The sequence below is a fragment of the Canis lupus genome, chromosome 21 (genome assembly GCF_003254725.2).
Source record: "Canis lupus dingo isolate Sandy chromosome 21, ASM325472v2, whole genome shotgun sequence".
NCBI lineage: Eukaryota > Metazoa > Chordata > Mammalia > Carnivora > Canidae > Canis > Canis lupus.
Window position 1 is genome coordinate 22,542,329 of NC_064263.1, and position 12,353 is coordinate 22,554,681.

Consider the following 12,353-nt stretch of genomic DNA (forward strand, 5'->3'; position numbering starts at 1 on the left):
TAAAATGTGGAAGAAGTGTGAGCAATAATTTGTCATCACTTAGGCAGTGTTTCCCAAGAATGTTTGACCATGGAGCATCTCATGAGATTAGTGACCTAAGAAATGCATTTCAAAAAAGGCTGAAGTATAGAGTGTGTGTATGTGTGTGTGTCAGAGAATAGAATAGTGAGTGCAGTGGCATCTGGGCTTGAGTGCAGTGGCACCTCTTCCACAGAATACTGGCCCACAGAGGTTCTCTATAGTCCTGCAACAAGCATGGAAGATACAGTGTCGTCCTCGGGATTCAGGGGAGGAGGCACAGAAGCATATTAAAGACCACTCCCCCACCCCAGTCTTGCAACAAAGATACTTTAATGTTGTTTAACCCTGTGTGGAGCAAACTTACTTCACCATGAGTCTATTTGTTTCAGGGAACATCTTTATTTGGGGGACTAGAGGGCTTTTTTTTTTTTTTTTTTAATGTTAACATGTACCTATGGTTGGAATACATTTCAAACAGCAATGGAGTGTGCTGTGAAAAGTTTTCTTCCCAGCCTCGGCTCCCTTAGACTCCTATTTTTCTTTTTCCACAGGATAGCTCTTCTGTGTGTTTCCAGAGAATTTTAGGGTTCACAGGATATATGTGTGTGTGTTTTTGTTTTTTTTTTTTTCAAAATGCACATGGAGGGGATCCCTGGGTGGCTCAGAGGTTTAGTGCCTGCCTTCGGCCCAGGGCGTGGTCCTGGAGACCCGGGATCGAGTCCCACATCAGGCTCCCTGCGTGGAGCCTGCTTCTCCCTCTACCTGTGTCTCTGCCTGCCTTTCTCTCTCTCTCTCTCTCTCTCTCTCTCTCTCTCTCTCCATCTCTCATGAATAAATAAAATTTTTTAAAAAATGCACACGGAGGCAACTGATAAGCACATCTTTTCTGCAGGCATATTCCATCCTAGGGATATGAGATATGTGTTTAGGCATTCCTCTAGTGATGGCATCAAGATCATTTCTAGTCTTTTGTTCATCTGAACTAGGTTGGTAAATATGGCTTGCTGACTAAATCCAGCCCACTAGCTCCTTTTTTTTTTTTTTTTTTTTTGGACCTTATGGTCCTCAAACTAAAATCATTACTGTCTGGTCCTTTGCAGCTCCAGACAATGCTGTAATGAATATCCTTACCTATTATTGTGAACACATGCAAATAGATCTCTCATAAATATATCCTATTCGGTCTAAGCCAATCTGAGGGGCATAGATCACTGCTTAGTTTATTTTTCTTCTATTTTGGGTGAGATTAAGCCATATTTTCACAGATATAAAAATGTTTATTTTTCTCTTTTTTGTAAATTTTCTTTTTTTTAATTTTCTAATTGGATAAAGAATATGAACAAAGGTATTTTTCTTATTGCTTTATAAAAATATTAAAGCAATTAGCATTTTGTCTTGTGTATAAATGTTTCCTCCATTTGTCATTTGTCTGACTTTGTTTATGTTTTTTTTTTTAAAGATTTATTTATTTTTCGTGTCATCCTTGCACAGGGGCCATGCTAATCTTCTCTGTATCGTTCCAATTTTAGTCTATGTGCTGCCAAAGTGAGCACTGATTTATTTTTTAGAGAGAGAGAACATGAGCAGTAGGGAAAGGGCAAAGGGAGAGGGAGAGAAATCTTCAAGCAGACTCCCCACTGAGCACGGAGCCTAAGGCTGGGCTCGGTCTTATGATCCCGAGATCATGACCTGAGCTGAAATCCAGAGTCTGATGCTTAACCAACCTAGCCACCCAGGTGCCCCTATGGTTTTTTGTTTTGTTTTGTTTTGTTTTTTTGTTTTTTGTTTTTATTTTTTTTGTTTTCATGCAGAGTGTTCTCATAAAAGTGAAGGTGAGTTCAAGTACTGACAGCATAAGTGTGGGAGGACCTGGCCTAAGCAGGCAGTTCTTGTTAGAGGAGTTCCTATTTTGTTCCAGGTCCCAGTCAGGTATTGGCAATCCAGTGGTGAATAAGATAGGCAGAGGCTCTGCCATGGTGGTGATGATGGGAGAGTAGGACAGTACTCAGTGGGACTGTCACAGAGATACCTCCCCCAGTTGGACCAAGGAATGAGGGGGGACTACCCAGGGGTCCAGGAGGCAAGAGGAGAGTTCTGAGCAACAATTCATGCAAGGCTAGACCTCAGAGAGATGGCAGTTTCAGAGTTCAGGTTCCTGGAGCCCAACCTGTTCTGGGTGGTGATGAGACAGCTGTCACAACGATGCCTGGCCGTTAGGGAGCAAGGACAAGGTCCAGGGAGTCTCTTTGAATTCCTGCGTGGACAGAAAATTGCCCTAGCAGGGCCTACCCAAGGTAGGAGTTTTGTCTCTTTGTAGAGAGGAGAAAAGTTACTCTTAGGGCTCAGTCATGGCCAGTAAAGACTAAACTGAAGTCAGTGGTTAGGACTGGTTGGGGCAGTGGTAAAGTGTTGTTCTAGGAGCAGCAGAATATGGGAAGAAAATGCTGACCTCTCCTGGAGTGAAGGCCTCTCCCTGCTCATCCATAGTCCTGGCCTTGTTCACACCTCTACAGAAGAATCAAATGGACAGTGAACCACCTGTGCAAGACAGGGTGGCAGCCAGATAAGGGAAGAAGAGGAGGCAGGAGGGAGAAATGATGAGAGAGAGGGGCTGAGACTCTCAGGCCTTGAATGCAGGTAAGGTGTCTAGAGGCTGATGGAGGTGATGAGGGCCAGGACACCTGGGAGCTGCTTTCCTGCCTGGAGCCCCACTCCCCAGGCTCCTTGTAGGCAATGACAAGAAAGAGAGGGGAGCCTTGGGGAGAGCCAAGAGCTCACAAACGTTCTGCTGTGCTTGGCCAAGGCTTCCGCCAGAGCCCGCTTGCCTGCTTGCTTGTTCTGAGGGAAGGATCTGATTCAGAAAGGTGGTTGCCCAGGGCTCAGGGCCAGGCCTGCTGGCTGCCAGCCTAGCACAGCGTCCTCACTCCAAGCTCCCCATCCTGGGGCCTCTTCATTCCTCTTTCTTTTGGTGCTCCCTGTTAGTGAAATTCCACAGCCTTATACTGAAGATTTACTCAGTGCTGGAGGCCACTGTCTACCTGAGGACCTGGGAGAGGGGGCGCACAGGATGGTCCAGTGGACACTTCATAGAGAGAGACACATGGAAGCTGCCCTGCACTGAGCACCTATTATATGCCAAGCACTGGGCATTTGTAGGGTTCATATTTAATCCTCCCAACAAACCAGCAAGGTAGGTATCATTATTTCCATTTTACAGATAAGAAAGTCCCAGAAACGCTAAGTGACTTGCCCAGGGATGATAGTAAGTCAACAGCAGCACTAGAATTCTAACTCAGATCAGCCCTGCCTGTGAATCTAATCTCTACTTAAACCCTGTAGTGCTTTGTGCAGGAAATGGCTCTGAGTCTTGCACACGCCTGGTACAGAGTGAGGTTCCCATGAAAGTTGACTTTTTCGTGTACTTTCTCTGCTGGGCCTTGTGAACTTCACAGCAATTCTTTAGGTCAGTAATCTTCCTGTAAATTTGACAATGGAAGTTCAGAGAAGCTGAGGAACTGCTCAAAGTCACATAGCTTGCAGCAGAGGATGGGGGAAGTTGGGGGAAATTCAAAAGAAGGAAGTGAGTTGGAGTGAACTAGCCTAAGTAATGACAGTGATTTTCAAGATGCTCAGGGTGCCAACTGAAGATGGGGAGTATCCCTGGATGCTGAGTAGTAGTGCTGCTCATGGGGTATTCAGCCCTGACTTTCAGTGGGCTCTCATCAGAAGAGCAGTGCTCAGGGGTGCCTGGGTGGCTCAGTCAGTTCAGTATCCAACTCTCAGTTTCGGCTCAGGTCATGATCTCTGTTGTGAAATCAAGCCCTGCTTTAGTTGGGCTTCATGCTTGGTGGGAGTCTGCTTGAGGTTCTCTGTCTCCCTCTCCCTCTGCCCCTACCCTTCCTCCAAAATAAAAAAAAATAATAATAAATCTTAAAAAAAAAAAAGAACAGTGTGCAAATGGCTGGGCTCAAGACACACATGGCCCCATGTGTTTTTTATGATACTGCAGCAAGAAAGGGCTTTAACTGGGCCTATTTCCTTTTCTGTCAGATGAGGGCAGCTGGACTAGGTCTTTGATTTTATTTTTAAGCAGTGGAACTTTTCTTTTCTTTTTTTTTTTAATAGAAATATTCTTTTTTTTTTTATTTTTATTCATTTATGATAGTCACAGAGAGAGAGAGAGAGAAAGGCAGAGACACAGGCAGAGGGAGAAGCAGGCTCCATGCACCGGGAGCCCGATGTGGGACTCGATCTGGGGTCTCCAGGATCGCGCCCTGGGCCAAAGGCAGGCGCCAAACCTCTGTGCCACCCAGGGATCCCGCAGTGGAACTTTTCTTTAAAATAATCTTAAACTGAAGCTCAATACTCTTTCATCCATTCAGCAAATATTTATGCAGACCTTCCACGTGCCGGGAATGTGTGGTTGACTGGATTTTCTTCCTATTTTGAGGCACTCTGACATATGGTAGAGAAATTAAGGATCCCCACCCCTCTGCTCAGGATTAGAATTGGCCACCTGAGCTACCAGAAATCCACACCCTCATCTGGGAGCCTACCCACCAGAGTTGACTTGAGAGGCTCTCTCTCTATGCCTACAGGAACTTAAAGATACTTACATACAACCAACCACATGACAGATTAGATGACCAGGCCATGGGCCCCTTGAAGCAGTCTTTTCCTGGCATCATTAATCAGAGTCTTGGCAGAGTTGTTAGAGACTGGGCATATGTATGAGGTTGGAGAAGCAGAGAGGAGGCATGGCCTAAGCAAAGCCCTCGAGGTGGGAAAGAAGCTTTCTTGCAGACACCAAGCACCCCTTCTCTCTCCTGTGGGCAGAGCCTTCTGAACAAGCCCCCCCTCCTTCACTCACCCCTGCCATCCTCTGCTCGGATCCAGGGTGCCAGCTTGGGTTTGGTGACAGCAGCCCCAAAAGAGGTGTTGGATGGCTGAAGCCCTCCATTGTAGAAGCTCTGGCACCTTCCACAAGCCCAGTTCGCCAAGTTGTCCTTCTGCCAAGCTGGAGAGTGGCTGGCTCCTGAAGGGACCCTCTCCAAGCAGGTAACTTGATCTTCCACAGCCCAGCCCCAGCCCATCTCTGAATACCAGAGCTGGAGCCCTGAAGAGTTTATAGCAACATGGCAGGACCTAAGAGCAGTTTTCAGGGTCAGAAGGAGCAGCTACCAGGAGCCCCAGAGCCAGGGTGAGTGGCAAAGAGATGGGGCTAACAGGCCAAAGACCTGGGGTCTAGCTCCAACACTTTACTAACTTGCTCTGTGACTTTGGATAAATCACCTTGTCTCTCTAGGCCTCAGTTTTCTCATAAGGAAGTCTGATAGAGGGTTGGTTCCCAGAAGTTTACCATTGGACTGGCCTGGGGCCCCGACACAGGTCTCCTTGGTCTATGGCATCCCTTTCAGGTAAAGGTCTGATTGCTCTGCACTGGGTGATCAGGGTGCTTGCTGGTTCTACGTCCCATGGTCGTCAGCCTCTCAGCTCTCACGGAACATTCTAAATGCAATGGAACTCCATTGGATGTAGTTTCCATTTCCTTCAAGATAATCAAGTAAAACAGGGTTTTCGTCAACTGCAGTAAAGCTTAAGAAAAAGCTAGATACAGAACTCTTCCTGTCTGAATCTCTAAATTGACAAAACCAATGTGTGAGTAATATTGTAAAATAAAATTGTGATTTTTTCTCCCCTGGAATTTTTTTCCACTACCATATCATTCTTTTGCTATCATAATTTTTTACTATCTTTTTTAACATCATTTTTAAAACTTTCATCATATCAAGTATGCTATTATAAACTTAACCACTGTCCTTTATGAAGATTATGCCTTTCCCATTTTATATGCCACTTATAGCATTAAAATGTCTTTTTTTTTTCAGATGAAATGATGGTGTGATAGTATATGGTAGTTCTCTGAGTAAACTTTTCACAAAAATCAAATACATAGAATATTCATGCTCACATGTGTCCAGCTTGATGTGTTGAACACACTCACTGAGTAACCATCACTCAGATCAAGAAACAACATAGTGATAGTTCTTTTTTTTAATGTTCTTTCCCAAGCAAAATAAGAAGTTGTGAACAACTGTACATTGTTCTCCCCACTATTTATTTAAAATGTACCTATTTGTAAAATCTAGCATTTGGGGACCTTCTGGGCTAGATGATCTAATGTCTCCATGCAGTGTGAGCACTCTGCCATTCTTTCTGAGCTCTTGGAGCTGGTGTCTTTGGATCTACACCAATCAGAGGGAAGTAGGCCTGGCCTGGAACTCTGCCCAACCAATGCCAGGGGATATGGAGAATCTGACCAAATATCCCTCCAGATGTGGAACTCAGCACTGCTGGCTGCTGAAAGCCAGGGCCAAGGGACAGTGAAGAGGAGTGGCTTTGGGCAAGAGATGCTGGGGGATGAATCATTTCTCCCACTCGGGCCTCTCTCCAGCCGCTTTTCATTAGCCATTATTCTTCCCTTCCACCCACTCACCTTCTTGGACACCTAGGAATCCCTAAGGGCTCTTTTGTGCACCAATAGTGCACCCCTTCTACCCCAACCAATTCACAGGCCATGCTTCCCAGACCCAGGAGATCGTTCTCCACCTGTTATATCTCTTTAATGATACACGAGGAAATCCTAGTACCTTTCTGAAAGGATAAGAACTTTTTTCAAAATCACACAGCCAGCTGAGAGTCCAGGAGGGCACATCCACTCTACCAAGGTAATGCACATTTATCAAGGATGTGCTTTGTGCCAAACACATAGGAAAGGGTAATTGTAAGGAAAAAAGAGCCTTTCTATTCAATAAGTATTGAGTATTATTCTGTTCAATAGGCATGTACCCAGCCCTCACTGCATACTGATCATTCACACATTCAGCAAATATTTATTGAGCAGCTTCTCTGTGCCATTTGGCTGCAGTCACCATCCTTGGGGAGTTCACAGCCTGGTAGAAAGGTTAAGGCCAGACAAAATATCTACAGATGAAGCTAGACAGTGATCACAGTAATGAGAGTGGAATAAGGGATGGGGGAAAGGAAGTGTCACATGAGGTGGCAGGAACCATGGAAGGCTTCCAGAAGGCATGGTATTTGAATTTGCTCTCAATAGATGAACTACATTCCACCTACTCAGCTCCCTAGAGCCCCCCAGAATGTTCCTCTCCCTCTAGCATTTCAGTATTGGTCACTAAGCCTTCTGCCAAAAATGACTGCCCTCCTGCCACTAGTGGCCTTGGCTCAGGGGCTTGTTGTCACTCAAATAAAAAAAAAATGTAGTGTGTACACACATAGTTTACTTTAGAAAGCCTACAAGGCTTGTAATATAAAGCAGCAGTCTCCCTGCCTAAAACACACATGTACCCACACCCGAATTCTCTGCTCTACAGAAGCAACTGCTTTCAATCCTATTTGCTTACACTGCTACTTCTTGATCTTTTAGTTTTAGGTTTCTTTCTCCTTGCGTTCTCTGTACCCACATGTCCATTTTGTGTCCCTCACCATTTGTCTTGTCCAGAATAATTACATCACAAGTTTGGTTGGAAGAATACTCACTGTTTGCATTACTAGGCCATATAAATGCTGTTGACAAGTGAGTCGTGTAATATTCTGATTACTATAGCCTTGATTACTTTTCCTTTCCTGCGTAACAGTTACAGTTATGTAATCTCTCAATATGTTTAAATGTGTTGGATAGTCTACCAATTTCTTTTTCTTGCAGAAATTTCTTCCAGAGTCTTCCGTCCTGTTCCAATCAGGATTAGTCGCTTTCTATTGCACAACCATTGGCCTGGGAACTCCTCTGTCCTTTATGGCATCTTTTCTTCCTTAGATACCATGTGCTCTGCTTTCTTGGTTTACTCACTTGCTCATTTCTGCTGAAGTACATCTTCCAGCAGCTTCCTGAGAAAGTATGCAGAGACTTCACATGACTAAATATGTCTTTATTCTATCTTCACCCTTCATAATCATTTGGGTTATTTGAATTTGCTCTCAATAGATGAACTACATCTTCCAAATGTTAGGCATAGGATTCTGGGATGGAAATAATTCCCCTCAGAATTTTGAAAGCGTCTTGCCATTGGCTCCTAGTTTCCATCTTGCTATTAAGAAATCCAATGCCAGTACAATTCTTAATCCTTTGTATGAAGCCAACCTCTTTTTTTCTTCTCTCTGGAAGTTTTTGCGATCCTATCTTCTCAGAGTTCTGAAATTTTGATGTCATGGTATCATTTATGTTCATCCACAGTGCTGAATCCTCAGTGGGTCATTTCAATCTGACATTCATGCATTTCAGTTTTAGGACATTTTCTTTAATGCTTCTTCCTAGAATTCCTGTTATTCCAATGCTGAGTTCCCTTAAACCAGCCCTCTAGTTATCTTGTCTTTTCTGCTTTCCGCTGCTTAGCTTTTTTGCTCTATTTTCTCAAATTTATAGTTCTTTAGAGTTTTCCATTTTCTGTTATTACAGTTTTAATTTCCAAGTGTTCATTTTCGTAGCGTCCCATTCTTGCTCATGGATGCAATCAATACCTCATCTCTTAGGACGTTAATGATGGTTTTCTCTTTCAAGTTTTCTATTTTTTGCATAGTTGCTATCTTCCAAGTTTTTTCCGCCTTGATGTTTATTCATGAGGGGCTGAAGGTAGCTGCTTAACCAACTGAGCCACCCAGGCACCCCAGTCTAATTGATTTTTTAAAAAGATTTTATTTATTTATTCATGAGAGATACACAGAGAGAGGCAGAGATACAGGCAGAGGGAGAAGCAGGCTCCCTGTGGGGAGCCCAATGTGGGACTTGATCTCAGGACCCTGGGATCACAACTTGAGCCAAAGGCAGAGACACTCAACCACTGAGTCACCCAAGTGCCCCTAATTTCTTAAGTAGATTTTCAAGCAATCTTCCCGTTTTTAAGCCTACCCACCCACCCAATTTCCAGAAGTACCTGGTACAGCCAACTCCTGAGCCATTTGCGGGTTTCACAGTGTAAATTGGGCTGCTTTTCAACTTTCTTTATTGCCTGTTTAGGATTCAGTCAGTTACTATTCTTTGTTGGCTGTGTCTGGTTTCTAATATTTTGATAAATTCCTTTACTGTTGTTTTAGTTGGTTTCAGGAAAGACCACAGTGTGTGCTCAACTTGCTATCCTTATCCTATTTCAATTTTTAAATGAATAGAAACAACACATTTTAGAGCAGAAATTCTCTGCTGCCAAGTTATAGAAGTCAACAGTGTAACCATGGCGTATGGAAGAGAGCCTTCCCCACTGGTTCTTTACCTGATAAGACCTTTCTTGGCTCTCAAATCCCAGGCCAAAAGCCACCTTTTGTGATGCCTTCCTCAGTCTCCCAAACTTGTATCTGGTTTTACCCAAGTTGGGTATACTAAGTGATAGACATTATAGAACCTTACATACATTATTCCATTTAGGCCTTTACACTTTACACCTATGGAGATGCAGGGGGCTCCACAGACCAAGATCCCACAGCTAATGAGTGACAGGGAGAGATTTGAACTCAGGTCTGTCTCTACCACCGAACACCTTTTGACATTATTGTTAATTTTGAGGAGCCCCAAAGGTGGAGCCCATATTCTGATGGGGACAAAAAAAAAAAAAAAGGCACATATACTGCAAAGTCAGCCGAGGCACAGGAAAGGAGTACCAAATGGGAATAAAGATGTTGAGTGGTGTGCAGTTCAGAGGAAGGAGGGCTTCATCCCATGTCACTGAATCATGGTGGGCCTTACAGAGGAGGTGGACCCTCAGCTCATCGCCACCTCAGGCTGGCTTCTCTCCTTGCCTAGAGGATTGGAAATGACAGCAAATAATAAAGATAGTGGTGGTTTAGTTTGCAAAGCACTTTAACGCAAATCTGTTTGATATTACAGAACCTCGTGGGCTGAATGTTATTTCCACATTAGGCAGGAGAAAACAAGGCAAAGAGGTTAACCACCAACTCCTGGTTACCTAGCAGAAAACCAGAATTCAATCTCATCTTGTCCAAGTTCAGCCTGCTTCCCCTACCCCATCCATGCTTGCTTGCGTTGGTTGAGAAGAGCCTTCCTATTCCAAAATATCTCTTCACCAATATTTCCCAATATGTGCTGTATGGCCTGTTTGTTCTGGGTCCCACTCTAGGCCTGTGTACTCCCTGGAAGATGGGGTCCTAAAATCTGCATTTTAACAACCGTTTCTCGATTCTCAGGCTCACCTGAGAGTTGCCCTCGGCCTACAGTGATGCCAAAGGGCGCAGTGATCAGAGCACCGACGCAGGAGCCAGCACCGCGCTAATCGGCTCTCTCAGGACCGCCTCAGTTTTCCTCCTGTGAAGTGGGCCGAGTCCCTGAGCGCGGCGGGGTGTTCACCCCGGGCAGCTCGGTGAGCGCCGCTCCTGCCTCCCAGCTCCTGCCTCCCAGCCCCGGCCGGCCTCGCCGCCCCACCCCGCCGGAGAGGAAGCAAACAGCTGGAGGCTCTCCGCCTCCAGGCTGCGGTCTCCTCCTAATGGGCTGCGGACGGGCCCTGAGATGGGGGCTCGGGCCGCTTTCCGCACGCGCCGACCCCCCGCCGGCGACCGCAGGGAACCCGAGGGCTCGGCGCATCCCGCCCGCCCGGCAGTCGCGGCCCGCGCCTCCCTCCCCCGCCGCCCCCCGGCAGCCCATAAATATTCCCTGGGCCCAGAGGGGGCGGAAACGGACTTTCCAGCGCGCCTTCTGGCACTGGCCCACCGTCCCCCGCGTGGAACCTCGCAGGCAGCAGCCTGCACCGCAGTCCGCGCCGCCCCGCCTCACCAGCCGCCGGGCGCCTGCGCGCGGATCCCGGGCGGGGGACCTGGAGCGCTCGGCGGGCCGGCCTGGGCGCGGACCAACCCGACCCGCAGCGACAATTTGCAGGAGGGCCCCCACTCCACCCGGAGGTCAGGGAAGGCCTCCCGGAGGTATTGAGGCTTAGCTCGGAAAGATGAAAGAATGCGCTGGGCAGAAGGGACAGAAAAGATGAAAGAATACAATGGGCCCAAGAAACAGAGTATGCAAAGGCCAAGAGAGTGGCGTTTGGAGGAAATTACCCTCTTTTATGTCACAGAAGTACTGAGTTCAAGGCTAGAGAGACCATCAAGAGCCAAGGAAGCAGGGTCTTGTAAATTATGCTAGGCGGGTACTGTAGGGTTCTAAGCAGAACGTGTGACTTGGCCAGATTATTTATTTGCTTTTAAGAAAGACCACTCTGGCTTGGTGTGGGAGGTGGAACTGAGGGGTTGCAGGGACATGAGTGAGAAGTCTGTAGGCAGAGGTCATGGTAGCTGGGCCAAGGTAGCTGCAGTGGGAATGGAGAAAAAAGGATAGACTGGAGAATTTCTTAGTGGATTGGGTAGGACTCTGTGATATGACAAACCGGATATGGGGATCAGGAAGTGAGTGATGGGTGGATAACCCAGCCTTTCCCCGAGTAGGGAGCAACAGGGAGGATGGTGCCTCCTTCCACAATGAGTCCCTCCTGGAAAACCCTCCTCTTTCTCTATCGGTCCAATTTGGATTTAGAGCCTCATTCAGTGTCCTACCTCAACACCTCCAGGAAGCCTTCTCTGCTTTCTTAAGGATCTCAGAATATCAAAGCTGTATTTGGTTATTTCTGTTTTGATTAGTTCTAGAACAAATTTGTATGCATCAGTCTTCAAGGGAGCACTGCATGGTGGTTAAGATCACATTAGGATCTTAGCTCTCCTGCTGACTGTCCTCTGTGACCCGGGAAAGTCAGTCATTTCTCTGAGCCTTGTTTTCAGCTGTATATTGAGGATAATAATCCCTCCCTTGAAGGATTAGGATTCTATATGACTGGCATATGGTATATGCTCAGTGAGTGAGCTTTTCTCTTTCTTTTTTCCCCACTTGGGTTGATCACCCTGGAAAACAAACAAGGTCCTCTACAGTGTCCCCTGAAACTTCTTGTCCGGGCGCTTTTGACTAGAGGTAACAGAGTGGGGTAACAAAGATTGTAAGGCCAAGAATGGGAAGGCATGGGTTCCTGCTGAGGACTTCCTGTTTAAGCAAGTGAGGATCCCCTTGTCTACCTTGGATAACAGGGAATGGGCTGGATGGCCTCTGAGATCCCACTGGTGCCCTTGGTCATTCAGTTCTGGTGGAGTTCCCTAGCTCCCAGGAGGCACTAAGCCCTGCGGGATAGCAGTGCTTCAATCCACTGGGACCTGTTTAGGTCAGAGCCAGGCCCCTGGGACTGGTGGCGGCTTCCCAGGTGGACAGTAGGTGGCGCTGAAGCTCTGTTTATCCAGCCTCAGGGGCGAGGCTACCTGCCCCTCACCTAGGTGGGTGA

At 46.4% G+C, this 12,353-nt stretch overlaps 1 non-coding gene across 1 annotated transcript; it reads right to left on the bottom strand.

Moving 5' to 3' along the window:
* Nucleotides 1–1,467: 1,467 nt before the first annotated feature.
* On the bottom strand, nt 1,468–1,574 carry LOC112642171 (U6 spliceosomal RNA). The gene has a single exon (XR_003125081.1). It is a non-coding gene; the product is annotated as a U6 spliceosomal RNA (small nuclear RNA).
* Between the last annotated feature and the right edge of the window lie 10,779 nt (nt 1,575–12,353).